The sequence below is a fragment of the Ambystoma mexicanum genome, chromosome 11 (assembly GCF_040938575.1).
Source record: "Ambystoma mexicanum isolate Mex_15411 chromosome 11, UKY_AmexF1_1, whole genome shotgun sequence".
NCBI classification, from domain to species: domain Eukaryota; kingdom Metazoa; phylum Chordata; class Amphibia; order Caudata; family Ambystomatidae; genus Ambystoma; species Ambystoma mexicanum.
In genome coordinates, this window is record NC_090934.1 from 137,305,599 (window position 1) to 137,332,657 (window position 27,059).

General features: G+C 47.5%; 1 protein-coding gene across 5 annotated transcripts in view; it reads right to left on the reverse strand.

Annotated features, from left to right (window-relative positions):
- Positions 1 to 27,059, reverse strand: part of INPP5B (inositol polyphosphate-5-phosphatase B) — a 1,358,813-nt gene that overhangs the window by 972,704 nt on the left and 359,050 nt on the right. The gene's annotated exons all lie outside the window — the stretch shown is intronic.

Sequence of the window (27,059 nt, forward strand, 5' to 3'; positions counted from 1 at the left end):
GATTATGTGCCGCTTTCTTAGCTGCTATTTTCTTTTGGAGCATGGTAACTTTGTTGGCCAGTGCTTGTTGTATCTCTGTGCACCAGACTTTGTCTTTTGTGCATATATTTAGAGTGGGTGTAGGTGACTAATTCCTTTAGGATGGAGAACAGCTCCATCATACTCGAGTTGGCCGTAGAGATACGCTTATTATATGAATTACGTTTGGCCAGGATGATTTCCTTCTTGTAATGTGAGGAGATTTCTATGAGTTTGTTTTTATGGTCTGATGGGGTAAGTCTCCAGGTGAATTTGCAACTTCTTTCGAGTTGTCGGAGATCTTTCAGTTCAGGGGTGAACCATTTATTAAGGTGGGCTCTAGGTTTACTTGGTCTAAGTTTTAGAGGGGCTATGCTGGCAAGAGTATTTCGTATAATTTTGTTATACTCTTCGATGAGTATCTCTGGGTCTAGATGTTCATCAAGTTGGTTTAGGGTGGGTAGAATAGCAGGAATCACTTTATCCTTTGCGATACTCTTTTTGTTCCTGGTGGGGTAAGAGGGGGCCATATTGGGTGCAGGCGGGAGAGTCCTAGTGGTGGATAAATCATAGGTTACCAAGTAATGGTCTGTCCATAATTGTGGGGAGATGGAGGTAATGGAGGCGGAGCAGTTGTAGTCGGCTAACCAATCGAGAGTTCTTCCTCTATTGTGGGTGGGTTCCACAATTTTTTGGGTTAGTCCTAATTCGTGAAGGTATTGGCCACATTGATGGCATATTTGTCTGAGGGGTCATTATAGCCCAGGTTGAAGTCTCCAAGAATGAGTAGTTGAGTGGAGGTTTTGAGATTAGTTGATAATAGACAGTTAATATCTTCTTCAAATGTACCCACTGGGCCGGGGGGCCTGTAAATGAGGTAGATAGTCAGGGTCTGGGAATTGTGAAGTGGGAGTTTGATAACGCACACTTCACAAGAGTTGGAATCTGGAATGGAGGTAGTTCATATTTATGCTGATTTTGATGATGATGGCAGTACCACCACCTCGCATGTTATTTCTGTCTTGTCTCAGAATGGTGTAGCTATCTGAGATTGCTAAGGATAATAGAGGTCCTGCTGCCTCATGCAACCAGGTCTCTGACGGCGAGGAAGTCCATCTTATTGGACAGTACAAGTTCACAGATGTCAGTAGAATGCGCTGTTAGGCATCTGGCATTTATTAGTCTGCCTTTGATTGGAGGAGCTGCCATGGTAGTTTTAGTTTGTTTCGTTTGGATAGAGGTGGTTAGAGGTGTCTTAGTTTTGCTATTAGCAGTGCTAGCTTGTTTAATAAAGGTTCTTTTGTTGGTGACAGGAAGGGATCTTGTCAAGGGCTTATGTATTCTCGTGAGTCCTGCTCTAAGTCTGGAATTTCTGGTGGGTGGGCTACATGGTCTGCTTGGCTGTTCACTAGTAGATCCCGTCCTGGGTCCACTGGTGGGGTTGGTTGCTCCATGGTGGTGAAGAAGCAGGTGGCTATACAAGATAGGTTGAGTTGGAGATTCTTAGTAGTATGGTGGAGGCTGATATCAGATTTTAGGCAAGTTAGGAGCAGTGGTAGGTTATAGACCAAAGGCAAAGTGTTATGATGCTCATGGTGCATCACTGTTAGGGAAAGTATATTCTTGTATTAGGGCAACACTAAAGCGTAAATGCAGAGGGCGTCTATCTTAAATGCTTAGTCTAAATACAGCAGATTGGATAACTTTGGGTCAGGACAGGCGTAGTAGGTCACATAGAACGTGGGTAGTTGAACACATTAATATGCAGCTCATCTGTGTAAGCGCCTTGCCGGTGACAGGTATGCAGGCTGGCAATTGTGACTGGCATCAGCACCTCAGGCTAAGGGTGGAGCAATTAATACAATACAGTAATACAAACGTGAATACAGGATCACATGTGTGTGTGCTGATAGCGGCAAGTCTAATGTTAAGGTTACAAGCATCGCTGAATTGCAGCAATATCAGAGGCTAGTGCAAGTCTGTGTGAGCCATTATGTCAACAGTAACGTAACAGTATAGGTAGGCAATGCAGTACTGGTACAGGTATTTGCTAATCAGGATGTGTGCACAGACATACAGTAGATTTGCAGAGGCAATGGGCCTCATTACACGGACGGCGGTGGACCAAGGTGCTATAAGCACCTTGGTCCATGCTGGTAAAATACCGGCACCGCCTTGGAGGAAAGGGGTATTACCGCCCTATTCCAAGATTGGTGGGGCGGTAATTCCCCCTTCCCCCATTGCCCTTCCCCATTCCCATTTTTGCCCCATAGGGCATAATGGGAATGGGGAAGGTGCTAATTACTTCCTGGTCCCTTTGCGGGTTGGTTTTTAACACCTGCAAAAAGCAGGCGATAAAGTCTCCAACCCGCAAAGGGACCTCGTAGTAAGACGGTAAGGGTTAATGGTCACCGGTACCATTAACGGTGACAGTTAACCCTTACCGCCGTCCGTGTAAAGAGGCCCAATGTATCATAAGTGGTATTAGTTACAATCATATGTATTACGTGATTCATTAAGCTTACACCACGACTCTCTGAGCACAGCTTGGTAGGGCAATCTCATTTAGGCAAAGCGCAGGGCTCAAGGAGAAACGCAGGCGGGCGGGGCAGTATCGTGTTAGAGGCTAGTACAGATTTTTTGGATGAAGCACGAGGCGTTATACATGTTGTGGGTGATGCCGGCTATTCTCGAAGATCAATGGGCACAGACGAGTAGTAGCAGTCGAGGGTGATAGGAGGTGAGAAAAGAGGCTAATAATTTAGTGGCATGGGGGTCCGATGCAATTAGATTGCTAATGTTTACAGCTGAAATATCGCTGACAGGGGCTTGTGCGTTCAGCATTGGCGAATGCGCAGAATAAGAATCATACGTGGGCAAGGTAAGCTAAGGACTGGCCATCAAAATCTCCGGATCCTTCAATATACTCAGACCAGCAACAGCCGGCAGGCCAGATGGGCCCATTTTTTTTTCACCATTCCGGATCCAATTCACATTTATTCCCGGAAGGAATAATCTTTGCACTGATGCTTTATCCCGTAAAGAACCTCTTATATCAGAACAATTCAGATCGGAACAGATCTTTCCCCGTCTGGCATTGGGACTACATACTAACCCAGACTTTCTGACGGAGCTCCAACAGCAATCAGGCCCAGTTTGAAATTACCCCAGTCATAAAGAATTCGTTCAGCATTGACCTATATGAAGGGGTGTTATTTCTTTGACCCCAGAGCCTATATACCCACGAATACACTCCAGCGAGAAGTACTAGAAATGTGCCATGATTCTAAGACCTCGAGACACTGGGGTATATCCACCACACAAGAATTAATCTCTCGATATTTCTGGTGGCCAGATCTGAAAAGGGACATCCGGACATACGTAGGATCATGTCCAGTTTGTCTCCAAATCAAGACTCCCAGGAGACCCCCCCCCCCATCAGGGAAACTGGTGGAAATGCCATTAACGACTCATCTGTGGCAGATAATCTCCACAGATTTTGTGGTAGAGCTACCAAAATCCAGAGGATGTTCAGCGATTATGGTAACCATTGACTCTTTCACCAAGATGGGCCATTTCTTTCCCTTACCGTATCCCAGATATTTTCTTTACATGGACTCCCTGAAACTATCATATCCGATAGAGGTTCACAATACCCTTCCAGATATTGGAAACATTTCTGCGAATTCTAGGCATCTCATGAGTGCTTAGTTCAGGGTACCAGCCCCAATCAAACGGTCAGACAGAAAGAGTTAACCAAACCCTAAAAGGATATCTCCGTAGCTACATGAATGCAGCCCAGGATGATTGGAAAGAACTTTTACCATTGGCAGAATTTGCATATAATAATGCTCATCATTCAACCATAGGAATGTCTCCTTTCTTCTGTGCTTATAGGCACCATCCTTGCTCATTTCCTACTACCCAAATTTCTTCCTGTAACTTCCCTGATGTAGATCATCTGCTAAAGCAGATCCAGACACGTCATAGAAATGCAATACCCACTTTGATCGAATCACAAGGCAAAAGGAAGAGGTTTGAAGACCGTCATCAACCTGCAGCCCCTGACATTCAACCCGGCTCTTGGGTTTGGTTATCATCCAGTTTCCTTCCCAGGCAGTTGATTTCTTCTAAACTATCTCCTAAATTCCTGGAGCCCTTCAAAGTCCTAGAAACAATAGGGACCGCTCATTTCAGGCTGCGACTGCCAAAGACGTGGGCCAGAATACATCCAGTTTTCCATGTATCGCAATTGAAACCAGATACGCAAAGTATTTTATCATCCCAGAGTATCGGAACGGCCTCCACCGGTCTTAGCTGTATCCGGGCCCGAGTATGAGGTAGCCGACCTATGTAACTCCCGATATCATCATGGTAGGTTGCAATACCTTGTGGACTGGAAGGGATACTCCCCAGTGAACTGTATTTGGGAGCCTGAGTCAGCAATCCATGCCCCGAGATTGATCAGGAAATTTCATGCCAGACACCCAGATAAACCGGGAGGAAGTCCCATTTAGAGGGGGCATACTGCGACAGTCGTTTCCAGCCTTTCCCAGATTCGGTGCATTAGAGACTCCGGTAATAAGGAATCCAAGGTGGAGGCTTGGGGTACAATAAGTTTAGTGGTTCGGGTCACGGAAGCTGCAATGATAACGTGTACTTCCGGAATCGCATATCCTGAGGGCGGATCCAGTGCACTTCGCGTTGCTACTCTCATAGGAGTATTGCCACGCTCCATAAATTCTCCTAGCATTGAGCAATCAGGATATTCTGTCCATATTCTTTCCCTTTGTACTGTTTCCTTTTCCTTCCATCGCTAATTCTTTTCTCTTTTTTCGGTACAGAAATTGGATGAAGTGTTCTTCAGGAGAACTACCTGTTCCCGATCCCGGACATCGATTGTCTCATTTCCATTTCCTGTGCGTCGGTCTTGGATGCTGCGGTAGGTCCTTTACTCAAACAGACCTCCCTGGAATCTATCGCTCCCGTCCTCTGACGCATATCAGGTTAATAATACCTTTATCTCCTTTAACGGCAGGATTGAAGACATCTATATTCCTCCGCTTCTTATCACTAACCCTTACAAGTCCAGTCTGCCTGAACGCCTCGGATCCTCAGACGCCTTCTACCCATTGGTAGGGACTCATCATAACCTGTCATTCATTATGCTTAGCGTCTCCAGCTTTCAGCTCACCGTCACTCCCTTTCTTTCTTCTATTATTATACAGAAACTGACAACTCTCTCATTTACCTACAGTTCAGCCCTTTTCTTTAGCCGATTTACAGGGGTAAGAAGGGGTTGTGTAACATAGGGTAAGGTGGGGTTTAGTCTCGACCATGAGACTTAAAGTTAGCCTTGTGTCTTTGTTATACAGTTAAGATCAGCAGGACAAGATTCGATATCAGCAGAAACCAGCATCTGACTTGCTCACCATCCCTCTAGAAGACTGCCTCAAGGATTCTTCGAACCCCAGCAGCTCTTCAGGGTTTTTTCCCCTTCAGGGTTTCCCTAGGGTGTTTTCTGGATTCAAGCTTTATGCTGGGATACGGAAGAAACCTCAGGTATATTCCCACTCTCTACGAACAGGAGGACTTCTCATACTGCAGACGGTAACCGTCTCAAAGTCCATACTTCACAGGTAGGTGATTCCTTGCAGCTTCTCTGACTGTGGGTGAAAATCGTTTATTGTTTCATTACCTAGCATAACAGACTGTTAACATTTCATTCTTTATGTCGTTGACCTTCGACAGAGGTAGGCTCAGTGTCCCGACCTGGGAGTCTATGACAAATCCCAGGAATTCCATTCTCTGTTGTGGGTTGATCTCCGACTTCTCTCAATTAATGAGAAATCCCAGAAATTCCAGGAGCCCCGACATGAGGGCTACCTGCTCTCGCAGCCTGTCCGGATCCTGCTCCATGAGGCATAGGTCATAGAGGTATACTATCACTCACATACCGAGTTTTTGTAGCTTTGCTACTACCGGTCTGAGGAGCTTTGTAAAACAACAATGCGCCGATGTTAGACCGAAGGGGAGGCAGGTGAACTCCCATCTCTGGTCCTGCCAGAGGAATTGCATGAACTGATGATGCATATTCGTGGATGGGGACTGCCAGGTACGCATTTCTTGGGTCTATGAGGGCCAGTCTCCTCTCTGAAGGATATCTCTGAGGCGATGGATGCCCTCCATCTTGAAATGCTGGTATACTAGGAAAGCATGAAATCCTCTGAGATTGATCACCGGCGTGACCTTCTGCTTCCTCTTTACTAAAAAGATATTGCTCAGGAAGCCTTGAGCTCTCTGCGCTGCTGGCCTTATCACCCTTTTTCTTAGAAGCTCTCTTAGTTCCTTGTCCAGGAGGGCATGATTTACTTCTGACATTACACAAGGGAGGGGCGGTTTCGCTCACACTGGTTCTTGCAAAAACGTGAGGCAGAACCCTTGCACAGTGTCTAAGACCCATGAGTCTGCTGTAAGCTCTCAGCAAGCCTGTGTGCGTGCTGCTAGCCTGGACCAGATATGACAAATCATTTATAATGTACCTGTAAACAAGTTTTTCAAGGCGCGACAAGACAATGGAGGGAAGACAGAGGAAGGACAAAGCAATCTTACTAGGCCTATGTCATTCAGATCGTACAATTGCGATAACTCAAAGTGCAGGGGGGTAGGGGGAAGAGGAAGTGGCAGGGAGCAGGAAAAGGAAAGTGCAATCAGGGCAGCTTTTCTCTGAGTAAGTTCAGCCAGGGCAGCATGACTCTGGGTAAGTGCAAGTAGGCACGAGGCTGTAGGGTTACAGTTAAAGCCCCTAAGTGCGCAGTACGCATGGAGGCAGTGCAGCGGCGACTGGTCATGGAGGAGCCTGGTTGTGATAGTTCGGACCGCATTGCTTGCCACTAAGCTGGGCATGTGCGACTGCTGTCTCACCTGCGTTAGTGTCCTGTCTTCTTTTGCCACTACGCCAACCTTGACCTCTGCCCCACCCACGGGAGAGGAAGAATGGGTTGGGTCTGCTTTCTTCTTAGCAGCAGCTGTTGCTTCTCTAGTGCCTTTTACTGCCTCTATGGCTGGCTCAGCGGTCCCTGCTCTGCCAGCCCTGGCAAAAAGCCAGGGAGCGAGTACTCTCTTCAGGGATGACTTGGGCTTTAACCAGGGCGGCAAAGGTACTCGCAAACTTCGACCTATCTTTGACAAAGTTCCCCCAGCTTGGTGGTCGATCTTGACCAAAATTGACTGCTGGCATTCTGCTGCAATGGAGCAAATGGCGATGCCCAATAGATCTACTGCTTGTTGCGACCATCCTGCCAGGATGTGATGGCCAATGGCCTCACCTCCTTTGGCCTCAGCCGCCATTTAGAGGATCTTGGCTAGAGGGCCTACAGTATCCAGGAGCTTTTCCTGGTAAACCCGTCACAAGCGATCAGTGCCCTTCTTGACGTCCCTTGTATACTTGGTCATAAAGGTCAGCATCCGAGGATCCACCTCAAGTGTCTCTGCCACCCTGTCTGGTAGCGATGGTCTGGGGCATTCCACCCTCAATTTACTTCTGGACTCCTTATTGAGTGTAGTATGCAGGCGTATGCATAGGTAGTCGGCTACCTTCAATGGTGGCTCCCACTCCGCGGATCTCAGCTGGAGCATAGAATCCGGGACAAAAGTATCATCTGTGGGACTCTCCCAGTGCTTTTCCATCAGGCTTCCTGTTTTTTTATGCTATTGATCATCCTGTCGGGACTCTGAGCTCGCAGAGACATGAGAGCTCTGTTCTTCATGGATTATGTCTGAGCGACTCGTAGAGTCTGTGTGTGTCCTCACCACGCTTTGCTCTTACTGTGCTTGGTCTTGGCATGCTTTTTGCACAGCAAGTGTTGGAATTGTGTCCTTTGCTTGTGATCATCTTGCTACTGCCTCTTGTGGGTCTTGGGCTTCACAGCTCAGGACCCTGTGGAACGGCCACCCAGTGTTGCAGGAAATCTAACCTGATGGCTATGGGACCTAGACTTGCCCATGCTACTTGCTCTATGAGCTGTCCCACTACAGAGTCATCCAGGAGACATGAAGGCCAGACTCACTGCCCGAGGATTCCCCTCGAAGAAGAGCCATACTGTTTAGGACACTGGTGGCTGATCTGTGGTGGTCTGCAGGCTGTACTTGGGGCCTATCCCCGTTAGGTAGGGCTTTCACGTGTAGTGTAGAGCTGGAAGCTCATTGATTACTTATTTTCTCTCTCTCTCTCTCTCTCTCTCTCTCTCTCTCTCTCTCTCTCTGAAAAAGGTTTGCATTTGAGGTCATTTGTTGTATACCCACAATGCCTTGCTGTAATGACTCAGAACTGGAGATGAACTTCCAGCGATGGCTACTAGGTGGCGTTGTGGAATGTGGGACTTGGCTCAAATGAATATATATATAGTTATGGTGAAGTTGCTAAACTCATAGGAAGACCACTTTTGGGGCGGATTATAACTTTTCTCCCCCTGGACCAATTCTTACCAAACTTTGCAAAAAGAGTATATGGCCTGCTTTATTTTGGGGGGGGAAGAGGGGGGGGGGGAGTTGGGAGAGGTTTCGTGGAGGGGGGCAAAGTTATATGGGGGTCCCAAATTATATATTTTTTTCCATTGACTGAAAGGGCAAATACTTAGCGCATGCCTACAGGCCGAATGCCTGGACAGATTTTAACCAAATATGTGGAAGGAGCAGGGGCTTGGTTCCAAAAGCATGCTTTTGTGTGTTTGGTGGCAATCCGACCAGTACTTTTGTTGCAAAGAACTGAAATGTACGTCTCAAAAAATTAGTGATATCTGGCTCTGCTCCGCTGACCTATTTCCCTGTTCACTCCAAAGACAAAAATCTCATTGGCTTACAGTATGGCGTGATGTCGGTGAACATTGGACGTGGCCGGTGGTTGGCTGGAGGGAAGCGTGCTGTGCGTCAACATTTTTGGGAAACATCGCGATGGTGTATTGGAGAACAGCACAGCATCGAAAGGGCCTGGCAAACACAGTTTACGCCATGCAGTAGAGGGAAGAAGGATGGAAAGGGTGGGGGAGTGAGAAGTGGTTCATCTGAGATATGGTATTAGGTGGAAGAAGACGGTGGTGTGCCTGCAGTATACATGCGTACTGCACCAATTAGCGGGTCCCTCCTCAGGCGACTACCATGTGTGGGGAATTCAGGCAGCCTTCGTTACGCCACGGTAGCTCGTGCCGCGACCTCTTACCATGGTGACTGGTGGCAGCTCAATTGCAGAAGGAGAGTGCATTGCACATAACAAACATTGTAACATAGCGTGTGCTATGTTGTGTTGCGTGTGGTAAACCTCTAGCCCCTTCCATGCATGGCTGGAGGCCCTGGTTGCAAGTAGGTTTGACAATGTTAACTTGTGTATGTGGTGCGTCAGCATTGCATACATTGTTGGTTCGATGGGAGGAAGAGAAGTTAGAACATCCTACAGTTTTCGGTGTATGGCTGGAGATGGTGCAGTGGCAAGTCCTGCAGTGTTGGAATACTGTCAGCATAGAAGAAGGTAGGGTTGAAGTAGATCTTCTATGTGCTTGGATACTCTGCATTTGTGCAGATTGATGGGAGTAGGGCCAATGTTGTGAAGATTTTGTGGCTTGGTTGGCAGCGACACAAAACTTAGTGAATGGAAGTGGGTAGGGGTGCCGGAGGCTGTAGTATGTTTGTAGATTCTGCTAACTGTTAAACATTTCCATGCATCGCTGTGTTATGGTGCTGGGGTTGGGTAGAAGTGCCGCTGGCTATGTAACGTTTGTGGATTGTAGTATCTGGCCACATGTTCGCATGCATGGCTCTTTTATGTTGTGGTGGGTGTGGGCAAGGCCTAAACTCTTGTGTGCATGGCCAAAGTCGTGATGGGTGCCGCTCTGGATGATTTTGGATGCTGAAATCGTGGATTCTTTTGAAGAAGTTTCTACTGAAGGTGCTTTGGAAGCACACACGACGGGCACTCAAAGTGTTTAACGGTAAATATGGAGTGCTGTACAGAAATTATAGTGTTGGATGCAGAGGTCTTGGATGTCATTGGTGCATGTGTGTGTGAATATTTCACACTACCCAATGAGGGAGTGCTGGAAAAAGAACAGTTGAAAGGGAAGAAGTACTGTCCCTGCTTTACTGTGGCACAGCACTTACTGAAGCTGGGAAAGTGCAAAAGCCACATTCTGAGCATGGTGGGCATGGGAATGGAACTGTCGGGATTATCCAATCAGGTGTTCAGGGTGTGGTTGACAGGAAGGGGCGGTTCTATTTTTACCCAATACTCTGTGTAGTCAGGCTGGTAGAGACGGAGAGACGCACAGTGCTGATCGTGGGTGATACCTTTGTGCAACATCTGCACAGGTGGGCCATGCAAAGAGGCGTTGCTGATAATTTTGGGTTGGAAGGCATGGACGCTTTGTGGGACAGTTTCTATGAGTGCAGTGTCTGCTGGATGGTTCGCCTTTGCAAATAAGTGGCGTCTGTGGCTACCGTTAATGTTGTGGTGTTGCATTATGGAATTCTATATTTGGGTTACATGTCATGTGGACGTTTGCTGCGTCACCTGAAGAAGTTGCTTAATGCAGTGATTCGGTATTTTCCAACTGCCACGGTCGTTTTCTCATGCAGATCACCAAGAGCAGTATTCGACCTTGCCATCGTAATTTGTCCCCAGCCAGAGCTCGGAAAATGTCTTATAAAACAGAAGCATGAGTGAATTTATGCGCACTGCTGGGATGTTCTCCACCCACTATGAGATCATGAGGTCACAAAATATGCAGTGGTTCCACAGAAATGGCATTTATTTGACCGCCATTGGCAATGCCATTTTCTTTTATACTGTGCAAGAAGCGTTGACCAGAATTCGGTAAAAATTTAAGTAGGAGAAGCAACCAGAAACCTATATGAAGAGAAAAAAATTAATGTTTGCAAGCACGTAAAAAAAACAAAAAATCTTTTCAGAGCCACCACTACAGGCCCAATCCCTTACCCGGTTTCAAATTTCTTTCCCCATCCCCTTCCTAGCACGATAACTCAGCGGATTCCGCAGTAGTTTCAGCATTACACGTGCCACATCCAGCCTTTTCAGGTTGGCAGGCATGGAAATGGGACTGTGGAGGCCAACGCATTGCTCAATAAGGTTTCTGGTTGTGGTGTTTATGCAAAAACTTTGCAAGAAGGTCTATTTGTACAGAGAACTGCAGAAGGCTATGGTTGAAGTGTGCAAGGAAGGGGAAGGCATCCTGTTTGTATGTATGCACTGTATGTACTTGTACGTTGCTAAGAAACATTGAATGCTGCTTTTGTGCGATATTTTTATGAATTTTGTGGGAGATGAGTAAGTGCGGAAAAAGAAATTGTAGCATTGTCGGAAGGAAAGAAGACAGTTACTGTTTGCATATTAGAATGGCTAATATAGGTAAATGAAAACGTTGAAAGCATATTCCATTGCAGTGGCACTAGATGATAGGTGATGGGAGAAAGAACAGTATGTCTTGTAAGTACGCTGTGGACGTTCAGTGGCAGACAGCCTGCTCAGAGGCACTTAGAACAGAGTTGTAAAAACAGTGTACAGAAAATATTTCTACCTGTACTTTGCGGTGATGGGAGGACTGTGGATGAATGTGGATGCAGAAATCTTGGATAGTTTTACAGAACTTTCTACTGGAGGTGCTTTCGCATCACATGCCACTTACACTCTGAATGTGTAACGGTACATATGAAGTGTTGCGCAGAACTGACGGTATTACTAGCTGACGTTTTCGATGAGATTGGTGGATGCGTGTGCGACTATTTAACAATACCCAATGAGGTAGTGTTGGACAAAAAATAGTGGAAAGGGAAGAAGGACTGGTTCTGCTTTACTGGGCTGCGGCCCTCGCGGTACTTGGGGAAGCACACATGCCACAGTCTGCGCTTCTCATCATGCGGACCAATGGAAATGGGACTGTGGAGATTATCCAATCAGGTACTGAGGGTGTGGTTCACAGGAAGGGGCGGTAATACTGTTTTTCATCACTCTGCTTTGTGAGGAGGGCTGACATGGAGAAAAGCATTGTGTTGATTTTGGGTGATGCCTTTGTGGTTGATCTGCATCAGTATGCCCAGGAAAGACACTTTGATGGTGATTCGGTTTGGAAGGAGTGGACGCATTGTGGTGCGCTGTCCATGTTCACAATTTCGCCTATATGTTTGCACTTTGCAGACAAGTGGCCACTTTCACTACTGTCCACGTAGTCATCGTGCATTATGGCGGAAAGCATTTGGTTTACATGGCTTTTTTACGTTTGTTCCATCAACTGAAGAGGTTGCTGAATACAGCGAAGAGGCTTTTTCCCACTGCCCATGTGGTTTTCTCAGCCATACCACCAAGAAGAGTATGGGACTAGCCTAATGTATGTTGTTCCCAGCTAGCTAGAGGCTGGAAGGTGTCTCATCAACAGAAGCATGTGCGATTTTTTGTCCACTCGTGGAATGTTCTTCTGCCACAACGACATCATTAATTCTCGAAATGCTGAGTTTTTCCATGCAGATGGCATTTCTTTGTCCAGCATTGGTGATGCTCTTTTGTTTGCCCATCTACAAGTTGTGTTGAAAAGTTTACTGTAAGAATGTGAGGAGAAGAAAACGGAAAACCTATAAAAATTGAACATAGATGTGTTTCTCTAGAAGCACCTAAAAAAAAAGGCCTCTACAGACAAAATCCCCTACTCTGGTTGCAATGCATTACACTAAACCCGCCCAGAGCACGAAAGCCACATCCGGGGCTTTTCCAAATGGCGGGCATGGAAATGGGACTGCGGAGTCTAAGGGATTGTGCAATAAAGTTTCTGGGTGTGGTGTGGACTATTATACAGACCTAATAGTGTTACGCGGAGAGCTCTTCAATGTGATTGGTGGATGCGTGTGTGACTATTTAACAGTACCCAATGAGGGCGTGCTGGAAAGAAGATAGTGGAAGGGGAAGAAGGACCGTTTCTGCTTTATTAGGATGCGGCCCTCGCCATACTTAGGGAACCGCACATGCCACATACTACAGTCTTCAGCATGCTGCCCAGGGGAATGGGAAAGTGGGGACTATAGGTCCTGAGGGTGTGGGTCACAGGAAAGGGCCTCAATATCTTTCTCCATTACTGTGCTTAGTGAGCCGGGCTGACATGGATGCCATTACTTGCAAAGGTAATGTAGCAGAGCAGATTTGATCCAACATCAATTACAGCTCAAAGCTATGTGGCCCCCTACTCTGTTCTGAAAAGTTCCAAACAGATTGCGGAGCACCTCTGGGGTGTGGCCTTTTGTAGGGCTGCTGTGGAGACCATTCACCCGAAAATAGGCCTACATCATTGAAACAAATACATACATGTGCAATGGCACATTGTGGGGTGTTTGTAAGCGTGTCCTTTCCCAATAACACTCAGTAGATTGCATAGCACTGCTCTTTTCCGCTGTCTGAGGGATCCGGATCGTGTCCGCAAAATAAGTGCCCACTTGCAGCGTGGGTGCGGTCGCATGGTGGCCTCGCAAATGTTTTGGGCGGAATACTTTGTGCGCATGTGCATAGGTGTCCTATGCACACCGTTGGGATCTCTGGACTGATTAATAGTGTGACACACATGCGCTGACCATTTTGGGACATGCTAGGTGTTTATAGGGTATAGCAGGTGGGATGTTTATGTGTGCAGCTACCTGTAGGACGTGGGTGGGCAGCTTCACCTAATTAAAGTCTGTCACAAGTTTGTTCACATATGCTGCACAGGGGCGGTGTCACCAGGAGACAGAGGAAGAGATATGCATGCGTGTACTTATGCACAATGGTAGCGCGAGTTATGGTTGCTTAGCTTACCATAACTGGCAAATTTGTGGGGGTTTTCGGTTTTACCTGTAACCATAACGTCCCTGTAACAACGTATTTTCATTGAATTTCATACATTTTTACTAGTACAACTTAACCATAACGACCCTTTAACAACATTTTTTCACTGAGATATATATATATATATATATATACACACTGTGAGAAATCAGAAGGTGTCTCACTCACTAGTCTCCAGAGATCTGTCATACAAGTGGCCAGGACACGGCCATCGCTTTTGGATCCAGTTCTGGGCGGTGGACGTGGGGTGAGGGGACTTTGGGGAGTGGGAGTGGAACGCCGGATGGTAAGACACAGTATCCTTTTCCCTATAACACCTTTACCCCATCCTACTAAGTAGGATATTTAGGAATTCTACCGCCCCGCCCACTTTACAACACAAACACTTTCTCACGAACATCCCGCTATGAGAGAAAACGGACTAACACCCGAGCTGTATACCTGACGTGTCCCAATACAATGGTCAGGCAATTACTGACCATCACACACACACCTGACTTCCATAAAGCTTTCCCACACAGATAATAGGTGTAACGCTCACCTGATTCCCACGGAGGCGCTGGTCTAGGCAGGAAGGTGTCTGTGACTCGAAAAGTGATGTGCAGGACTCGATTGGCTTCTGGGGCTGAGCCTCTTCGCACTGTGTGTCGAACTCGAAGGGTGAGATTTCTGCAGGTGAAAGAATATGGGGGTTAATGATCTGGGCAGTTGAGTGTCCCTCTCTCTCTCTCTTCCTAGCTTCTCCGTAGAGCCCCCAGGTCAACGTGCTCACCTTAGATAGGTGAATGCTGGACTCTCCATCTGCGTCTGGTGCAGGGTGCCGTTGCCAGTTCCTTCACTGGATGAAACGTAGGCCTCTTGACATCAGAGGATCGCTACCGCCGTTAACTGCACGAGCGGTGAGTTTCCGGACACCTTTTTAGTTCTTACAGTCTTTAGGTGCGTGGGCACGTTAATATAGAACAGGGCTCGGTATAATGCTTTCTCCTATTTGTTTTGCAGGGTTCTTGAGATAGAAGATGGAGTGAAGAGAGCCGAAGCTGGAGCCAGAGCCTTGGAATGAAGCGCTTGGAAATGCGTAAGTAAATGCAAGCGCTTTAACTGTCTCTTTTCCCTTGCAGCTGTGAGTTCGTGCTGAAGAGATGCTGGAAAACGCCAGAGTATTTGCAGGCGTCCTATTGTGGCGAGCGCGATGGGCGTAAGTAAATACCTGTCTAATGTCTTTTCTTTTGTCTTTCAGATGCTGGGTTGCAACGATGAAGACATCCGGAATTCGCGGAGTGCCTGTAAGTAATAACTATACTTTTGTCTTCACAGGCGGAGGTGCAGCGTGAAGAAATGGTCGCTGCCGATGGATCAGGCGAGGAATGCGCTGCGTGTGAAGGTTGCCGTGCTAACCTGTTGTTTCTTGTCTTTGCAGGTGCTGCTGAAGACTGGATACAGGAATGGTAAGTATTGTTCTTGCAGGTTCTGCTGAAGACTGGATACAGGAATGGTAAGTATTGTTCTTGCAGGTTCAGGATCGAAGAAAAGCTGGAACAGACTCGGTGAGCGTTCTGCTGCAGATGCAGAATAACGCGAAGCACGTTTCTTCAATCGGGTGTGGTTTAAGTAGCCTTGGAGTGATGAGGCGTCTTCCTCCACGGCCCCGCCTAGGTAAGAAAAGAGTTCCTGTTCCAGAAGAGTTCCAGTGTTGTATCCAGGGAGTGGAGCTTGCCCCACCCAGGTAAGAAAGTAGTTCCGGCTCACAGAGGATTCCTATGTAGCTGGTAAGTAAGCAGCATGGTCTGCTGCAGGTAAGTCCACCCAAGCATCTTCATCCATATTATGAGCCCGGCGCTTCCAGTGCCGGGACCGATGGTTTTGATGAGCCTGGTGCCTCCGGCGCCAGGACAAGGTCCAAAAGGTCCCAGTGGGGACCGGCTGGTGCCTAGGATTCAGGTTAGGGGCCTGCTTCCAAGGACGTTGGGCTGGTCCTGGCTCCTTGGAAGCAGTGATCATGACAATAGGCGGAGCATGAGAGCACACTCTGAGTGAAGCAAAACACATGAGGAAACAGAAGTTCCAAGATAGACGTTTAACGAGAGGAGAAAGACGGCTAAATGGAAGGGGATTGCAGGGAGGGAAGTTCCCTTGACCTTTTCGACAAGGAACCGTTGCTTTCATGATCACTCGAGATTGGAAAGCGCAAGACCAGGAAAACAGGCTTAGAATTCTGCATTGAGTGCCGGAGATACCCGGGGCCCTCCCACGTCAATAATCAAGGTGGGGAGAATCACCAGCAGCTCTGATACTCTCCTTGGCCCAAACCAACAAAGCAGCGTCAGTGAAATCAACACAGCCGGTGAGTTGGGGAGACCGATACCAGAACGGTCTGTGTTGAAGCCAAGGTTGCAAGCAGCAACATTGTACAGCGAGCGCTGGAACAAACATTGTGTGAAATACGTATGATAAAAGACGCAAGTAAAGTTGAACTGCTGATGAGTGAGTAAACTTTGAAACCAAGATACAATACCATTGACAGAATGGTCCAGCACTGCATATGCTCAATCGAAGGTCTCTGTAAGGAATCCAGTTGAAAAGGGAAATGTGAATCGAAGTGTTCCTGCGACGGGTCAAGCTAAATCCCACCAACAGTCTAAAGTCTTCAATATTGATACAGGAAAGAAAGTGTGTGGCAAAGTAGATAAAGTTGGTCCGAGCCCGGCAGAGGGAGATCAATTGAAAGATTTATGTTAAAGTGCATATAAGTCCGGTGGAGGGGGACTCGGGGTGATGCGAAAATCACCCAAGAAGGTTTTGTGTTAAAGTGGGTCTGAGTACGACAGAAGCGGACCTAGGGTGAACACAATATCACCTGAGAATTTGTAAATGTGAAATCCTAAACAGAAAGGAACTTTGATGTTTGTTGTGTTGCATCAGGCCCTCTGAAAAAGAGACTTTGAATGGCAGAGACTTTGGCACAGAAGGCCATGATGTGGACGTTTTGAACTGCACCCTCGTGCTAGAGAAGCAAGAGACTGTGCTAAGCTTGAGCGTGCCGCCTTGTTCCTTGCTGAAAACGTGGGGAAGGGAAGCAAAACAATTGAATATCCTGACATATCATTTCTTCAACACTTTTCTTTTGCATAACATTGTTTCCCACACTATTTGTATTTAGAAGTAAGGATTGGCAATAGGTTTATTAGTACCGGCCCTTTTATTTTGACAAGACACCACTAGCACTGCGTTATTATTTGATAGTTGTAGCTTGCTCCCATCATTCGATTTAGGATTAGATAGCCATTTTTCATACCCAGTTAGACCCAATAGACACCCTTGAATTGTGATAACTTGTGTCTGTCTTACTGTTTGATACCATGCCTTCCTTACAATACACATACATATGTGTATGCTTACAGTACTGCTTGGGTGTACTCCGTGATATAATGCAGTGCGATGCATGTAATCCACTTATGCAAGCAAACAGGCTTTAACAAAGTGGAGTGCCACAGGATGGCATGTGGCGAGAGCTGCAGGGCCCTCTGCGAGGCCTCTGCAGTGTGTAATAGTAGGTGGTGCCTCAGCGGAACTCCGCTTTGGCTTTCTCCGCTCCTGTGAGGCGTGATGAGCTGTGTGCCAGTAGATTCTTCGACTGCTGCTTGAGCCGCGTGTAAATAGAGCACCGGCTGGGGATTGGAGCCACATGAGGGGAGCTGAAACGACAATGCCAGAACTACGAGAAAGTTCTGAGCGTACTGTCATTTCCTTTACACTGGAGAACGTGCTCCGAGGCTATGCGCTGCCAAACCTAAAAAAAAGATATCAAATACACAATATACTCCGACAAGAGTACGCCGCTATGCACAGTATCAAGTCCAAACGCGCTTACCACAGAAGCACTACTAATGCCCAACACTGAAAGCAAACAAAAATAGTACTTATCTGCTGTCCAAGCAGCAAAGAAAGAGGAAGTTGTGAGGAGGAATCAGGAGGTGATGGCAGAGACCAGGATTGGTGGACTGTGACATGCCTGAGGGCATAGAGTTTTAAGTTCAAAGACTACATTGTCAAACCAAGCTGTAGTTATTTTCTTACATATTGTTGGTTTATTTTTATAAAGGCTGCTCGAGCTTTCAGTAAAGGAAGAGAACGTTTTAGTTACTTACCTGTAACTGTATTTCTCCAGCATTGGTATCTTTCATAGATTCAGATGCTTGAATATTCCCCGCTGTCAGACTGGGAATCCTCTGTGATAAAAATTAATTATTAAAATTTTTCCATATACATCCATTCTCCCATTGAGAATGCATGTAATTACTCCATTGTGGCCTATGAGCCATTCTATTATGTAGTCCTTCCACCTCACTTTGGTCCTTTATGGCCCCAACCAATGAGGTGGCAGGGCTTAAGCTCTGCCCCCAGCAGCCATCAGATTTTGAACCGTAGAGACTAGAGTACGATGGATGCTGAGCATAGGAGCAGCCTCTCAGGGGAGGCAGGCGGGCGCATGTGAATCTATGAAATATACCAATGCTGGAGAAATACAGTTACAGGTAAGTAACTAAAACTTCTCCAGCATTGGATCTTTCATAGATTCAGATGCTTGAATAGAATACCGAGCAGTTAAAACATGCCACCATCATATACATATATGCATAAATACAGAAAAACATATTTCTGATCAAACCTTTACCATGCAGCAACACAACGGTTACATACTCGGGGAAAGTTGGGAAAAGGAGGCTGGTCCTACCTTATGCAAAGAGATGGCAGAGCACTGCCTGTCCAACTGCAGTTTCTTTGTTGGTATCTTCAGCCAGGCAGTAGTGTTTAGCGAACATGTGCAGAGTGCTCCATGTGGCGGCTCTGCATATGTCCTTCAAGGCCACCCCTGCGTGGAATGCTGTTTTAGCCGCCGTCCCTCTAGTGGAGTGCGCTGACGGCGGTTTAGTTAGAGGGTTGCCTTTTATCTGATGGCAGTGGGTGATGCAGGAAGAAACCCAGCGTGCCAGACCTTGTTTAGAGATATGCTGTTGCTTTCTCTGGCCGTACCAAGGAATAAACAGTCGGTTTGAGGAGCGGAACTCCTTGGTTCTCTGCAGGTAAAACTTCAGTAGTCTCACATTGTCCAGAGAGTGTAATGCTCTTTCTGCTTCAGAAGTGTTATTCTGGAAAAAGGTTGGCAAAACAATGCGCTCAGTGAGTGTCATTTCCGACAGTACCTTGGGAAGGAACTTAGGATATGGCCTTAAGATGACACAGTCCTTCTGGAACAAAGTAAATGGAGGTTCAGACGACAAAGCTTGCATCTCACTGATCCTTCTGGCTGATGTGATTGCTATCCGAGACAAGAACTTTACGTCGCATCTGTGTATGGGTTCAAAGGGATGTTCCATGAGGGCTGTCAAGACGGTATTCAGGCTCCAGTTCGGAACTGGCGTGGGCGTAGGAGGATAAGTATGCATCAGCCCTTTCAGAAAGATTTTAACCGCCGCCAAAGAGAGCAAGGATTGCATCTCCGGAGTTGTTGTGTACGCTGCTATGGCTGACAGACCTTTATGGAGGTCAATGAAAGCCCGGTCTTAGCTAGGCACAGTAAATAGGGTAGACCTTGGTCAACCGAAACGGTGAGAGGATCGAGGGCAGCTCTCTCGCACCACTTGGACAATTGAGTCAATTTCCTGGTGTAGGTGACTCGTGTCGACGGGGCTCTTGCGGCCCTGATGATATCCCCCCATTTCTGATGGTAGCTTAAGATTCATCAGTTTACGCTGCTCAGGAACCATGCCTTGAGAGATAGGCTCCTCGGGTCGTGGTGGCGGACCTTGCGGTTCTGTTGAGTCAACAGATATTGATGCGCCTTGAGGCAAATCGGGGGCTGCCGGGAGAGATGCTTCAGAGTCGAGTACCAGACTTATCGCGCCCAATCCGGCGCAATTAGGATCATTGAACAATTCTGTTCCTTCAGCCTGCGAAGTACCCCCTCAATGAGGGGAATAGGGGGGAAGGCGAGGACATGTATTCCCTGCTTAGCTTGTCTGCTCGGACATTGTCCGCTGGCGAAAGATATTCTGCCTTGATCTGCACCCTGTGGTGCAAGGCCCATGCCCATAGCCTTTGGGCTTCTTGCGACAGGATCTCTGACCTCGTGCCTCCCTGCATGTTTGTGTAATGCATGGAGGTCGTGTTGTCTGTCTGGACTGTGAGTACCTGTCCAGCTACCACCGGCAGGAAAGCCTTCAGCGCCCACCTTATGGCACTGAGCTCTAACACATTGATTTGGAGTTGGGACTCTTGCGCTGACCAAGTGCCTTTGGTTTGGAGGTCCGCAAGGTGAGCGCCCCAACCTGATAATGACGCGTCCATCCTCAGCAGAAGGGTCGATGTCGGTGCTTGAAACGGCATCCCTTGTTGAAGATTCTGTGGAACATTCCACCATCGAAGTGCCTTGCGTAACGTAGCTGGAATCTGGACAACGTCTTCCCAACATCCGAGAGCTTGCTTCCATTGGTGGTCCAGGGCCTCCTGAACCGGTCTCATGCGAAGCCTGCAATTTGGTATGAGTTACATGCCCAGAAGGGATTTGTATGAACGTACCGATGTTGTCTGTTTCTCCAGGAAGCACGAGGTTGAGCATAGAATCGCTGCTACCCTTTCTGCCGATGGCCTCACCCTGGGAATGCTGGTATCGAACTCGGCGCCCAGGAAAAGAGCTGTCCTGCTGGGAACGGGGCAGGACTTCTTGTTGTTTATGGAGAAACCTAACCCTTTTAGGAGGTTGATCGTCCTTAAAACTGCTGAGCGAGCCCTTGCGGCGGAACATGCTTTTATCAACCAGTCGTCCAAGTATGGGAAAACTTCAGTTCCTGTCCTCCTGAGCTTTGCAGCTACTGATTTCAGCCCGAACGGGAGCACTTAGAACTGAAAATGAAGCTCTCTCACCGTGAACCTGAGGAACTGTCTGAGCTGGAAGGATCGGTATATGAAAGTAAGCGTCCTCCAAGTCTAAAGTTGGCAAGAAGTCGTTCTTGTTCAACCAAAGGAGCACTCATTGCAATGCTACCATCTTGAATGTTATGCGTTTGATTTATTTGTTGAGTGCCCTCAGGTCCAAGATGGGTCTCCACTGACCGCGTTTCTTTCTAATGAGGAAGAAAATGGAGTAGAAACCTTTTCACCTTTAGGAGTATGGCACTGGCTCTACCGTTGCTTTCTGGAGCAGATTTTGAACTTCGGACATGACCTGTTTTAACATGTGCACCCTGAGTGAAGATGGAGGCAGGGAAGGAGGTTGGTCTAGAAATTCTAAGGTGTGACACTCTCTAATCACCTGCCACACCCATTTGTCTGATGTAATTGACTGCTAGTGTTGGAAGAACTGGCTAACCTTTCCCCCCTCTGGGGTGTGACGTTGAGGGGATCGAATCGGATAGTCAGTTTTGTTTGCCTTGTGACTTCCCCTGGGCAGAGCCACGCCTGCCTCTATGGAGTATCTTTTCGAGGTTTGATACTTGTTCTCTTGGTACGTGCTACCATGCGCCTTCTGACCATAAGAGGAGCGGCCGTACCCTCTGTATTTAGAAGATGAGCCACTAACGGGGCGAAAAGACAGATGGTCCTTATCCTTGTCCTTTAAAGAACTGATGGCTCGGGCCGTATCCGTGTCTGATTTGATTCCCTTCATGTGGTCGTCTATTTTCTTCCCTAAGAGCTCTTGTCCATCAAAGGGCATGTCCAATATCTGTGCTTGGACTTCAGGCTTGAAATTAGTAGCCTTCATCCAGGCCTGCCTTCTGCGTACTGTGCCATGGGTCATCTTTATAAAGCCTGATTCAGCCACATCAACCGCTGCGTCGATCATATGATCAGAGGCTGCTTCACCATCAGCGATTATCGATCTAGCCTCGTCCTGAAGCTCTGGTGGTAACTGCTTAGCCAATTTGGATATGCGTAGCCAAAGCTTGCAATCATATCTCACAGTCATGGCCATCGCATTACCCGCTCTGATGGTAAGTGACGCTGAAGCTGATACATTCCTGCCCATGGCTTCTAGCTTACGCTCGTATTTGTCCGGTGGTGCCGACAGCGGCAAAGCGGGACTGGCAAGCATCTTCCTAGCCGCAACTGTGATAACAGAGTCCGGTTTTGTATGACCTCTCAAGCAAAGCGGCACAGACTCGGGCCCTTTATATTTCTTCTCTGGTCCGGACACCAGAGCTGGGGTAGACAAGGGTGTAGATAAGATCTTGGATCCGGACTCCGATATGGTGTCGAGAAGAGGAATGGTGGCAGGAATGGTTTCTCGTCCTCCTGCGTTTGTCCCTGTGCTCATAAAGCACCAATTTCTTTTCCTCTGATGTAACCTGAATTTTGAACAATTCTGCAGCTTTGCCGATTATGGTGTGGAAAGAAACCAGATCATCCAGCAGGGAAGCATTTCCTGGGGAATCTCTCCTCCTGGGCTTCTCGACGATGTACTCGTCCCACTCACTGGCTGCGTCAGGCTCCTGCGTCATTTCGCCTTCTTCTGGATCAGAGAATTCTCTAAAAGGATCCTCCTGGCAATCCGAGACTGAAACGGAGGACGGCACCATTGTGGGATCCCTATCCAGAGATCGAGGTCTATGCGATGATGGGACCCTTGTCGGTGAAGCACTGCGAGTCCTGCTCCTAGACCTTCGAGGAGGCTCAGGTGATCGTGCCCTCTTCTGAGGTTTACTCTTATGAGGTGAACTTCTTAATGTGCCTGGAGTGGGAGACGTGTCTCTCCGACGGGTTTCCGGTTCTAAGGGATCAGACGGCATGCTCTTCTCCCTTTGACGCCTGTAGAACTCATCCATGATCCTCTGTAGGGACAACATCAGCATCGGGTCATGAGGATAGTCGAACTCTTCCGCAGAGGGCTGCCAAGGGGGACTGTGCTGCTTAGGGGAAGGACAAGGTTGTTCCTCCACCACTTCTGCATCTGAAAATTCCTCCTAGAGAATTACACCAGGAAGCTCTGCCATGTCCCCAAACAGAGAAACGTGCGCTACCATTGGTAGCCTCAAGGAAACTGTCCTCAATGACAGGTGTCACCCTGGCGTTAGTGGAAGGCGCCTCGGGCTCCAATTCCTCCGTGTTCGATGGCACTTTCATCGACGAGCGTCCCGCCGACGGTAGTTCCGTCGACGAACGCGGCTTGGATGGTTTCCCCACCGTCGACGAGTGTTCCGTCGACGAATGTCTTTTGGCTGGACCCGTCGACGAGTGCTTCACCGATGAATTTGGTTTTGATGGTCACTCCCCCGTCGACGAGTGGAGTGCTTCGTGGACGAATGGTGTGTTTCCTTCGTGGACGACTGTTTCGTGGACGATAAATCCGATGATGAGGATCTTGCCGTATACGATGGGCCTCATTACACGGTAGGCGGTAAGGGTTTAACGGTACCGGTAAGGGCACCGGTACCGGTAAACCCTTACCGCCTTACTACGAGGTCCCTTTGCGGGTCCTCCCTTAACGCCTGGTTTTTCCAGGCGTTAAGGACGGGACCCGCAAAGGGACCTCGGAGCTAATTACGGTACCGCAATTTGCGGTACCGTAATTGGCACCTTCCCCATTCCCATTATGCCCTATGGGGGCAAAAATGGGAATGGGGAAGGGCCTTGGTGAATGGGGAATTACCGCCCCCGCTCACCTTGGAGTAGGGCGGTAATTCTGCCATCCACCAAGGCGGACTCGGTACGGTACCGGCGGCAACCATGGTGCTAATAGCGCCATGGTTACCGCCTACCGTGTAATGAGGCCCGATGTCTTATGTGTAATCGAAGTCGATGAGGGTTTCGATGAGGGTTTCGTCAACGGTGTGGCCGACGACGGTCCTTTATCTTTCACATCGCTCGTGGACGGTTTCCCCGTCGGCGAATGCCCGCCCCCCCCCGGCTTTTTTCAAACTCCTCCTTACCTTTGGAGGTAGATTTGGCTGATGAATGTGACATTTTCTGGCTCGAGGAGTCCAGTGGGGGTAGAAAGGGTATTAACTCCAGCTTCCTCTTACTTTAGGCAATGGGAGAGGAACTCCTTTCTACTGAAGAGGCCCTTCTCTTCGAAGTTTACCTCTCAGATGGAATGCTGGAGTGGACAGGAGCTGTTCTGACAGACTCTTTGTCCGAAGATTGATCCCTGGCTTCCAGGTGTAAAAGAAGTCTTCTGTTCCTGTCCTGAAGAGTCTTGTTCGAAAAAGTCTTGCAAATATTGCATTTCTGAATGTCATGTGGATACAAGCAGTAAATGCAATGTTCATGGGGGTCTTTCATGTAGACCAACTTCTTCTTGCATCTCGTGCAGTCCCTGAACAGGGAAGGTTTCTTAACAGCCTGAGATGCAGCCATCCTGAAGAGAAGGTTTACACAATGATTTTGGGTCAAAAACAAGAGATATTTGTCTCAAAAACCACCTGAGACCAAAGTCCCTAAACAGGAGAAGAAAGTGGAATATATTTGAAAAATATATTCCACACAAAAAGTAGAAAAAGAATTGAAGAGCTCAGAGAGCTTGAGGATTCCCTATGTCTGTTAGACTGCGGTGAAAAATCTGAAGATGGCTGCCGAGGGCGGAGCTTAAGCCCTGCCACCTCATTGGTTGAGGCCATAAAGGACCAAAGTGAGGTGGAGGGACTACACAATAGAATGGCTCATAGGCCACAATGGAGTAATTACATGCATTCTCAAGGGGAGAATGGATGTATATGGAAACATTTTATTAATTAATTTTTAGCACCGAGGATTCCCAGTCTGACGACGGGGAAAATTCAAGCATCTGAATCTATGAAAGATCCAATGCTGGAGAAGCATAAAACGAGCCTCTGGTTCTTCAGACAGAATTAACACCCATGTATATGATTCTGTGCAACCAGCCTGAGCTGAATTGGCTGGCGTCTGCAGTTATGTTTGATATACAGTTTGTTCTTTGTGCTGGTCTGTTGATAGGTCAGAAGTAGGTGAGCTGCTACTGCCACCCAAATCAGGTTGCCTGGCACCAGGCTCAGTCAAGGCGTCACCTCTCTCTACTATAAGTGTTCCTTTCACTTTTGTGCCCTGCCCTGTGCAAGTCAGATAATTTGGATTCTGCTCCACCTGTGTTGAGTGAGCTGAGAGTGCAAATTAAGGTACGATGTTTTAGAAACAAAATCTGTAGTATGTGTGTTTGAATGCATTCATGTCTGTTTCAAATGGTATTGTGTCTGTGTATCTGTCCCCTTGCAAGAGAGTTTGAAGGAGTTTAAGTGTTTCTCCCCCTATGCATGCTTTTTGTTTACCTGGAACAGCGCCAGTTCTTTTGATTTCAACCCATTTTCACTTGAAGCATAGATTTGCCAGTTCCATGTGGGTCTTTTTGAGCCAGTCCTAGTTTTTTTCCACATTGCATGCTGGGACTTATAGGCCCATCCTTACAATGAGAAAACAGAAACTACAAGTTCCAGCATGCAATTAAAAGCAAACACAGTACCGCTTCAAGGTGTCACGCATGGCACTGGGAAACATGGACTCTTTCCAAAATCATACTGTTACAGCGATTTATGTTTTTACACAGTTTAAACTTTAAGTTTGATATTTTGAGACCACAGTATTTTGGAGCGACTAATTCTTGGGTGCCATTGGATACACTGCAATTACCTTTTGAGCGGAATAGGTACTGTGTTCCTGACCCTCCTTGATACATAAGGCAATCGAATATCGCGATTTCATAATTGAACCACTTTTGAGTAAGCGAAGCATGAAGTCTTTAGGGGTAAAAGCAGACTGACTGTGCAACCGAATTAACCTTCTCCTTAGAGAGGCCACTCTGGTGTGCGTGGGGGTGGGGTGATGCATTGAGATTATGCCTTTGGGTGGGGGTTCCGCGTCAGTTGGCAGGTTTTGATTATCATGTGATTAGAGTGGGTTGGTGGTCCCAGAGCGAGATTCCTGCAATCTCATTGTGCAGCTATGCGTGCTAAATACTCATGTACCTGGCCAGAAAAAGCTGTCACTGTGCCACGAGGCACAGAAATGGGCATCATCTTGGGGCTGATGGTATCCACATATTCCCTAAAGAATCAGCCTTCACAAACTACACTGAAGGCGGTTTCCCTTTCAATGCTTACTAGCTGCCAAAGACAAAGCTTTTTAAAAGGTGTTCACTTGTGACTTGGCACAGACCTGCTTCACCCTCCTTTCAGCTCTTTGGTGTGGGGCAGTAACTATGCTTACAGATTAATGGGCGGGCTGCTGTTATGCAATCTTAATGCTAAATGTAGGTAAATCACACTTGGTGTTTGCATCAGGAAGTACCCCCATTATAATCTATGCACCCCACAGCTGCCCAAAACAGGTTTCACAGTTGTAGGCCAAGCGGCCCCCAAACACTCTGCACGAGCCCCCACGAATCTTTAACCAGCCCCATCATTTACTGACCGTGCCACCAGACCTATGCTAGATAGCCTTCTGCGATATAGCAGAATGTATATTGAAATGTGCCTTTTCTCTGGATATTGGCGTAAAGGTGGCTGGCAGAGCATGTGTGTCATGAATCGCAGGGTGCGCCCCTTTTGGGCCTCATGGTCCTTGTCACAACGGATTTATACACATTAATACCTCCAATATGGCCGTCCAACGCATTCCCTTCTCGCTCCATGCGTTGGACGTAACCTTTCTCTATATCTAGACCACACCTTCCGCGGCTCCGCGCGTCTCAATGCTATAGCGACTAGCGACCAGACGTGTGCTAAGTAGCTTGCGGTTCTTCTCCTTTCCACTCCGCTATCCCTTCCTTGAACCCCCCCCTCCCTTCTTCTTCCTCCTGGATTCTAGTTCTAGCGAACTTACCTTGCCTCCTGGATTCCTGGATTCGACCTCCTGGAAAACTGAACGCATTCTGGATTCGGCAGAGATTCTTCAAAACCCAATCCATCCGAAAGAAGGCAGCCTCCAAGGACACCAGTAAAGAACGGATTCAGGTGAGAAGGGGCGAACTCTTTGACAATGTGCCATCACTCATGAAGGCCTTTCTGTTTTCTTAGTCAATCTGTGCAAATAATTCTATAGATGGCATTTACATAAGTAGGTGATTATACATCTTCTGTGTGAAATATATTAATCTTCAGGATGTGCTGTCAGGAAAGTATGCTGTTGACTAACTTGTTTCTTGTCCCCATGCAAGCATTTCTTG